This window comes from Diceros bicornis, chromosome 4, assembly GCF_020826845.1.
Source record: "Diceros bicornis minor isolate mBicDic1 chromosome 4, mDicBic1.mat.cur, whole genome shotgun sequence".
Classification (NCBI taxonomy): domain Eukaryota; kingdom Metazoa; phylum Chordata; class Mammalia; order Perissodactyla; family Rhinocerotidae; genus Diceros; species Diceros bicornis.
Window position 1 is genome coordinate 68135916 of NC_080743.1, and position 8119 is coordinate 68144034.

The 8119-nt window shown below is 71.9% G+C and overlaps 2 non-coding genes across 2 annotated transcripts; both read left to right on the forward strand.

Annotated features, from left to right (window-relative positions):
* Positions 1-955: 955 nt before the first annotated feature.
* On the forward strand, positions 956-1038 carry TRNAL-CAG (transfer RNA leucine (anticodon CAG)). Its single transcript has one exon. It is a non-coding gene; the product is annotated as a tRNA-Leu (tRNA).
* A 6613-nt stretch (positions 1039-7651) lies between these two features.
* On the forward strand, positions 7652-7734 carry TRNAL-CAG (transfer RNA leucine (anticodon CAG)). Its single transcript has one exon. It is a non-coding gene; the product is annotated as a tRNA-Leu (tRNA).
* Positions 7735-8119: the final 385 nt, after the last annotated feature.

The following is an 8119-nucleotide window of genomic DNA, read 5'->3' on the forward strand; positions in this document are numbered from 1 at the left end:
CCGACCCGTCCCGGCAGCTGTGCAGCTGTGCGTCGCGTCGCAAGGAGCCCATTGCGCCAGCCACCTTGGCAGGGCCGCTCGTCGGGCGCCGTGGGGAGGAGCAGAGGAAGCCCTCGCTCGGCTGCGGCGAGCAAGCGCCCGGCGAGGAGGAGGACAAGGAGGAGGGGAGAAGGGTCCGGGTGGGCGAGGGTGGGCAGCCGGGGCACGAGTCGGCGGCCTGCGCCTCGCTGGAGGGCGGGGGAGGGAGAAGAAGGGCCCTTGGGCGCAAGCGGCTGGACGGAGAGCGGTGCCGGCGACCAAAAGAGGGCGTCTTGCCTCCCCGTCGGGGAATCGAACCCCGGTCTCCCGCGTGACAGGCGGGGATACTCACCACTATACTAACGAGGACGGCGGCGGCCGCCCTGGCGCGCGATCGCTGTCCGGCTGCCCGCCGACGCCTACCCTGCTCTCGACCTCCTGCCCACCACGGCTGCCCGGCGCGTGCCCGGCCCGGCCCGACCCGACCCCTAAACAATCGCGTCATTCGACAAAGCAGATGGCGACCTCGATGCGGATGCGGACCCGGACCCGGACCCGGGGCTGCTCAACGCTCCGAGTGCGCGCTGCCTGTTGCCTCCAGTGCGGGGATCGCGCCGGCAGGAAGAGGCCCGAGAGGGCGAGCAAGGCGGCGGGGAGAAGGTGGGCGCGCGCCGTGCCACGTCCGCCGCGAGGAGAGGCGCGGGTGGGGGCTGGCGGCAGAGGACGGCCGCACCCCGGGGACGCGGCCCGGCGGGGGCCGGGGGTGGGCGAGGGTGTGTGGGCGGCGGAGCCCGGCGAGTCTCCCCGCCGGTCGGCGCGCGGGTCCCGTCCCTTGCGCGCCCACACAGCGGCCCGCCAGGCGCCGCGTGCGGCCAGGGTGGCACCGCTCTGCGCGTCGGGTCCCAGCCAGGTGAGCGGACACGCGCCCGGGCCCGCCGTCAGGATGGCCGAGCGGTCTAAGGCGCTGCGTTCAGGTCGCAGTCTCCCCTGGAGGCGTGGGTTCGAATCCCACTCCTGACACGCCAACCTTTTGGCCCGCCCAACAAATGCCCGGGTCCCGGGCCTCCGCGACACCCCGTCGCAGCTCTTTACCGCCTTACCGTCCGTCGCTGGCTTGCGCTCTTGCCGCCTCTCCAAAGTCCAGCCCCTACACCCACGCCTCTCGCCCCACCAGCTGCTCAGGCACGGCCACCTTTCCTGCCGACCCGTGCGCCGGCCTGGCAGAAATAGCCCAGGAGGGTGCTCCGGCGCCTTGAACCCCCTGGCAACTGGCTTGCTGGACGCACGCGCTCCCCCACCCACTCACACACCCTTCCTACCTGACCCCCCGCACGCGGAAGCTTCAGGACTTTGCACCACATCTTTCCCTCCCCTGCTTCCCCTCCCCGCCCCGGCGCCCCCCACCTCCCTCCGACCCGATCCCTGCGCCCCACCCCCTCCCCGCGCCCCCTCCCCCCGCTCCGTGCTTGTGGGTTCCCCCCTCCCTAACTGCCTCCCTCCCACTCCCGTCTCCGCTCCCACTGCCGCTCCCTCACCGCGCCCTGCGTGAAGAAAGCCCTCCACGGGTCACCGTCCGACTTCTGTCTGCTGAACAGCGACTCCCTCTGAGAGCCTGACACTCGCGCAACCAGCAGCACAACCGTCCGACGTTCTGTCCTTGCCGCCAGCCCCGCCCGCCTGCCCACCCATGCCATTCTCTCCACACCCTACTGAGGTCGCGGTCCCCATCTTGCTGGCCTGTGCCACCCACCGCGATTTTTCACCTCGGGGCCTCGCCCTGGCCACCTGCCTGCCTCCCGGGACACGCGCAGCGCAGCCATCTGCTCGCCAGCCAACGACAGAGCCCTCCCTGCACAGGGCCTGCCTGGCACCTGAGCCCAAGCCGGGAAGGTTGCTCCAGTGAGTAGCCAGCAGAAGCCCTGGGCCCCCCCCGTCACGCACCCGCCAACGTCCGGCCCCCAGCCGGGGCCACCCCCCTCGGCGGCCACACCGCGTCTCCAAGCGGGAAACCGCAGCCGGGGCCGAACCCCACCACACCGGCGCGCTCCCTCAGCGGGCTGCCCGCGAGCCGGCAGCCACTGCGCCACAGCGCTCCTCCGATCCGAGACCGCGCTCCTGCCTCGCCACCGACGCACCGGAGCTGGACCCTGGCCGGGGAGCCGTCGGCCAGAGCGCAGAAGCCAGGCTCGGGCACTTGGCCTGGCCTCTGGGCCTGAGGCCCGCTCGGCGGCGGGCGGCGGCGGAGGCCGCGCTCCCGGGCCTCCAGCTCCGACGGCTCCCCCCACGCCCCGCCGCCCCCGCCCTCGCACAGCCGGAGCACCGTTCCCGCCCGTGCCCGCCCTCGCGCCCAGCGCCCCGGCAAGAAAGCCAGCCGCCCAAGGCACTTTGGGACCGGGCTGTGGGTCGTCGAAGGAAACGTCGGCCTTCAGCTGCACCCGCCCACAGATCGCCTACCCTGACTGGCATTCGGGCGCGGGCCAGGCTTGGTCCGGCTCCCGGCTGCCTCTGGCGACGCCGGCCATCTCGCCGCGGCCCTGGGCGGCAGAGAAGGCGCGGCACGGGCCGAGCCTGCCTCGGTGCCTCGGTGCCTCCTCGCCCGCCCCCTTGCGACCGCGCCTGCGCCCTAGCGCCCTTCACGTACCTGGAGCCTCTCTTGGAGCCCACCAGTCCGCCGCCTGCTCAGATGGAGCAGGTGGCCGCGGAGGGCGGGGACCAGCGTCGGGCGGCTGGTGGCGGCGGCCATCGGTGCATGGGTGGTTCAGTGGTAGAATTCTCGCCTGCCACGCGGGAGGCCCGGGTTCGATTCCCGGCCCATGCAGCACCCCGATCCCCTTTTGGTCCCGCCGCCCCAACGCCGAGCGAGGCTTCCTCTCTCCCGCGCTCAAGGCACCTGTCCCACACCGGCTCTGCGGCCCACCGCAGCACATTCCACGTGCTCTCGTCTCCCCCGCCCCCACCCCCAAGCCCCCTCTCTCGCCCTGGAGACAGAAAGTGCACGCGGGGAACCAAGCCCCCGTGCCCAGACACCTCGACCGCTCAGCCACTCTTGTGCCCACACGCCTTCCTTGTCCCTCTGCTCTTCGCTCCCGTGACCCCGCTCGGCTCACGCCTTTCGCTTCGAGGAAGGCTACCCTGCACCACACACTGGCCCCCGCACGCCCCACTCCGTCACGGGGGTTCGCCCCCGCTCTCTGCCTCGCTCTACCCCCGCTCCGAGAATCAGACCGTGTCGGTTCCTACCACCAGTAGGAGGCAACTTGCCACTCCTACGAGTGATCCACCGCATTCTCCCCGACGGTCACCGACTCGTGATGGCGCGCGCTCCAGTCGTTCCGAAGAGTTCCACGATATCATCACGATGCACACACACAGCGAGCATTCATTCACCTTCTCCCGCTTGGCCGCTCTATTTCCCAAACGCTGGCCCGCCCCTCCACCACTAAAACCACCTCCGCCGCCACCACCACCAAGTCCACCGAGTCACCTCCACCAGGGCCAGCACCACCGCTATCGTCACCGCCGCCGCCACGAACACCCCCGTCGCAGGCAGCACCACCACCCCGAGAACCACCGCGGACACTCCCGGGTCCAACAGCACCACAGCCTGCAAACCCCAAGCGGCACCGCCAGCCCCAGCACCTCCTCCTCCACCCCTCACCACCCTCCTACTCCCCCAGACACCCCTACTCCTCTCCTGCCCCACACTCCCCTCCCCGCTCCGCCCCCACCCGCGGCCCCCACGTTCCAAATTCTGCTTGGCCGGGGACCGCGGGTTGCATTCGTCCCTTTGGCCTCTTTTCAACTCAACCCCAGACACACACCTGAGACCCGACTCTTTGTCGCGGGCAGAGGTCACTTGTGTCTCTGGGGCAGTTGAATTCCCCACCCTTGCCTGCTGCCTACCCCTCCTCTCACCCTACTCCTTCGCCTGACCACCTCGCAGCACAGGACACCAGTCTCGCCGGCCTGGGCCCTCTCCCACCACGGGGGCTTCCATCTTCCTCGCGCCAGGGCCCACGCCCCCTGCCCGCCACCTGCTGTTCCTTCCAGCCCCCAGGCTCACCCCCTCCATCCCTCCGCCACCAACCCCGTGGACCCCGGGCCCCTCTACGCACACTTCCACCGGTCCTGTCCTCCTCCCTCGGGCCCCTCGGACAAACCCCTGCTCCGTCCCCACCGGCACCCTAAACCTCGGCCCCCCCACCGCACCGCCCCCCCCCCCCCCCCCGCGGCACCCGTGCCGGGCAAGGTGCGCCACCGCCCGGAGCCTGTGCAGAGCCCCTGCCTGAGCGGCCAGCCGCACTCCCGGCCACATTCCGCAAGCCCCGCACCTCCCCGCCCACGCTCCACTCCGACCCACCCGGGACGCCCTCCCACACCTCCCCCGTGAGCAGCACGACGCTCACGGCCGTCCCCTCTTTTCGGGGTCGTTTGGCCCTGTGCCCTGACCCGCGTGGGAGGCCACCCACGGGAACAGACACCTTCATCCCGCTCTGTCACCCGCCCACCCACACTCACCCCCCCCCAACACCCCGGCCAGGCCGGTGAGGGAACTTCCTGCGCTGGCGGTGAGCACCCCCATGCCCACAGGGGCTCCTCGGCACACGTCAGAACGGCTCCGTCTAAACCCGCGGAGTGTGCCGCCGCCGCCGCCGCCGCCGCCGCGGCTCTCTGCCCTTCCTGGGCTCGGCTCTCCACTTTTGCCTCCGAAGGAGCCAGTCGGCGAAGAGGTGTTCAAGTCGCTGACAGCGGCCCGGTTGTTGTGGCGGGAAGGAGACCGAGAGCTGCCACCTACTTCGGGGAGTGTCCACAGAAGGAGATGGATCCAAGGGTGGAGACAGGGATGGCGTCCATCCTGGGTGGCTGGATGGTCGGTAAGGCGGGAACGGGAACGCATCGGACCGTCCAATCTAGGTGGCGGGTGGGGGGAGGGGTGTGTCGGGCAGGGAAGCGTTCCCGGTAACCTTCTGGCCACTTGGTGAGAGGACTGAGAGCGTCGGTGATGCCCAGTCGAATACAATGTTGGCCAGAAGTCCACTCTGTCATCCCTCTGCCTCCAGCCCCCCACCCCCCCTGCTTGGCCAGACTGGCCTCCTCCATCTCCCTGCTCTGTCTCCTCCGCCGCCGCCGCCCGGTGGTCTAGCTACCCGGACAGACGGACGGGTCCAGGTTCATTCTGACTTCTCCGCCTCCCGGGCGCCAGGCTCCGGCTCTCGGCTCCCCTCGGCGCACGAGACCACGACGCACTTGGCGCCCAATCGGCGGCCCCGGGGAGACGCAGCCGGCACAGGACCTGGCCGGCGGCGGCGGGTAAGCTGCCCGCGCCTTCGCCGGCACGAGGCGCCAAGTAAAAGAGCACGCCACAGGCCCCGGCCGGTGGCCGGACCTGGCGACGTAGACCCCGCGCCCTCCCCCACCACCCCAACCCGAGCCACACCTCAGGAGGCAGGAAGGGGTGGCTTGGGGGCCGCGACGTTTGTCCCGGCCGAAGGCGTGCCGCTGGAGAGTCGAAGCACGTGCGGTGGCCACGGCAGGCGAGAGTGGCTGCCCGGGCCACTGTGGTTTGGGGCTGAGGAAGAGCGGGAGCGAGGCGAGCGTCCGAGGAGGAGGAGGAGGAGGAGGAGGAGGAGGAGGAGGAGAGACGTCGGGTGGGCGAGGCGAGGCGAGCGAGGGCCAAAAAGGTTGGCAGGGGCGCAGGTGAGGTGGCAGGGCTTGGGCTGGCCGTGGAGGGTGCCGGGTGGCCTTGTCGGGGGTCCGGGGCCGAGGCCGAGGGGTAAGGGGCGAAGCGAGCGAGCGAGCTCTGGCGTGGGCTAAAAGGGGGTTGTGGAGGTGCTGGGGAGGTGGGGAGGCGGAGAGGAAGAAGATAAGGCTTCCCTGACCGGGAATCGAACCCGGGCCGCGGCGGTGAGAGCGCCGAATCCTAACCACTAGACCACCAGGGAGCGTCAGGCCTCGGGCCTGGCCTGCGCCTCCTGGACCCGGGGCCTCCATCCCGCCCGCTCGGCGCTCCCTTGGCGCCAGCCCCCTGCCTTTGGCAGGCCAGCCGCGCGCGGCCCCCGGCAATGCAGGCGCCCTAGCGTTCTTCCTGCCCGGCTGCACCCTCAAAACACTGCGCGCGCCTCCTTCTCGCACACACGCACACGGCCGCGGGCCCGGCTCCCGGCCTCCGGCTCCCGGCTCCGGGCCAGGAGGGCCCTGCGGTTCCGCAAAAGGTCGGCCCGCTGCGTTGGCCGGGAATCGAACCCGGGTCAACTGCTTGGAAGGCAGCTATGCTCACCACTATACCACCAACGCTGCACAGCCCGCGCCGCCCCGAGATGCCGGCCCGGGGCTCGCGCCGGCGCCGTCACGCCGCCGCCGCTGCCGCCGCCCGGCGCAGCCCTGCCCCGACGCCCCGCCCGCTCGCAGCTCGGCGCTGCCCCAGGCGCCGCCAACGGCCGCCCCGCGCCAGACGCAGCGGCCCTCGTCCGCCGGCCCGACCGCCTCTGGGGGCGCCCTGGCCGCCGTTCGACCCGACCAAAGCCAAAGCCGACCCCGACCCCGTCACGTCCGCCCTCCTCCTCCCTCCTCAGGTCCTGCGGCAGCGGGCTCGGCCAAGCCCTTCTCCACCGGCGGCTCCGCCAGGCCACTTCCGCGAGGCACCGAGGCGGGGGACCCATCCGACCCCCGACCCGTCCCGGCAGCTGTGCAGCTGTGCGTCGCGTCGCAAGGAGCCCATTGCGCCAGCCACCTTGGCAGGGCCGCTCGTCGGGCGCCGTGGGGAGGAGCAGAGGAAGCCCTCGCTCGGCTGCGGCGAGCAAGCGCCCGGCGAGGAGGAGGACAAGGAGGAGGGGAGAAGGGTCCGGGTGGGCGAGGGTGGGCAGCCGGGGCACGAGTCGGCGGCCTGCGCCTCGCTGGAGGGCGGGGGAGGGAGAAGAAGGGCCCTTGGGCGCAAGCGGCTGGACGGAGAGCGGTGCCGGCGACCAAAAGAGGGCGTCTTGCCTCCCCGTCGGGGAATCGAACCCCGGTCTCCCGCGTGACAGGCGGGGATACTCACCACTATACTAACGAGGACGGCGGCGGCCGCCCCGGCGCGCGATCGCTGTCCGGCTGCCCGCCGACGCCTACCCTGCTCTCGACCTCCTGCCCACCACGGCTGCCCGGCGCGTGCCCGGCCCGGCCCGACCCGACCCCTAAACAATCGCGTCATTCGACAAAGCAGATGGCGACCTCGATGCGGATGCGGACCCGGACCCGGACCCGGACCCGGACCCGGGGCTGCTCAACGCTCCGAGTGCGCGCTGCCTGTTGCCTCCAGTGCGGGGATCGCGCCGGCAGGAAGAGGCCCGAGAGGGCGAGCAAGGCGGCGGGGAGAAGGTGGGCGCGCGCCGTGCCACGTCCGCCGCGAGGAGAGGCGCGGGTGGGGGCTGGCGGCAGAGGACGGCCGCACCCCGGGGACGCGGCCCGGCGGGGGCCGGGGGTGGGCGAGGGTGTGTGGGCGGCGGAGCCCGGCGAGTCTCCCCGCCGGTCGGCGCGCGGGTCCCGTCCCTTGCGCGCCCACACAGCGGCCCGCCAGGCGCCGCGTGCGGCCAGGGTGGCACCGCTCTGCGCGTCGGGTCCCAGCCAGGTGAGCGGACACGCGCCCAGGCCCGCCGTCAGGATGGCCGAGCGGTCTAAGGCGCTGCGTTCAGGTCGCAGTCTCCCCTGGAGGCGTGGGTTCGAATCCCACTCCTGACACGCCAACCTTTTGGCCCGCCCAACAAATGCCCGGGTCCCGGGCCTCCGCGACACCCCGTCGCAGCTCTTTACCGCCTTACCGTCCGTCGCTGGCTTGCGCTCTTGCCGCCTCTCCAAAGTCCAGCCCCTACACCCACGCCTCTCGCCCCACCAGCTGCTCAGGCACGGCCACCTTTCCTGCCGACCCGTGCGCCGGCCTGGCAGAAATAGCCCAGGAGGGTGCTCCGGCGCCTTGAACCCCCTGGCAACTGGCTTGCTGGACGCACGCGCTCCCCCACCCACTCACACACCCTTCCTACCTGACCCCCCGCACGCGGAAGCTTCAGGACTTTGCACCACATCTTTCCCTCCCCTGCTTCCCCTCCCCGCCCCGGCGCCCCCCACC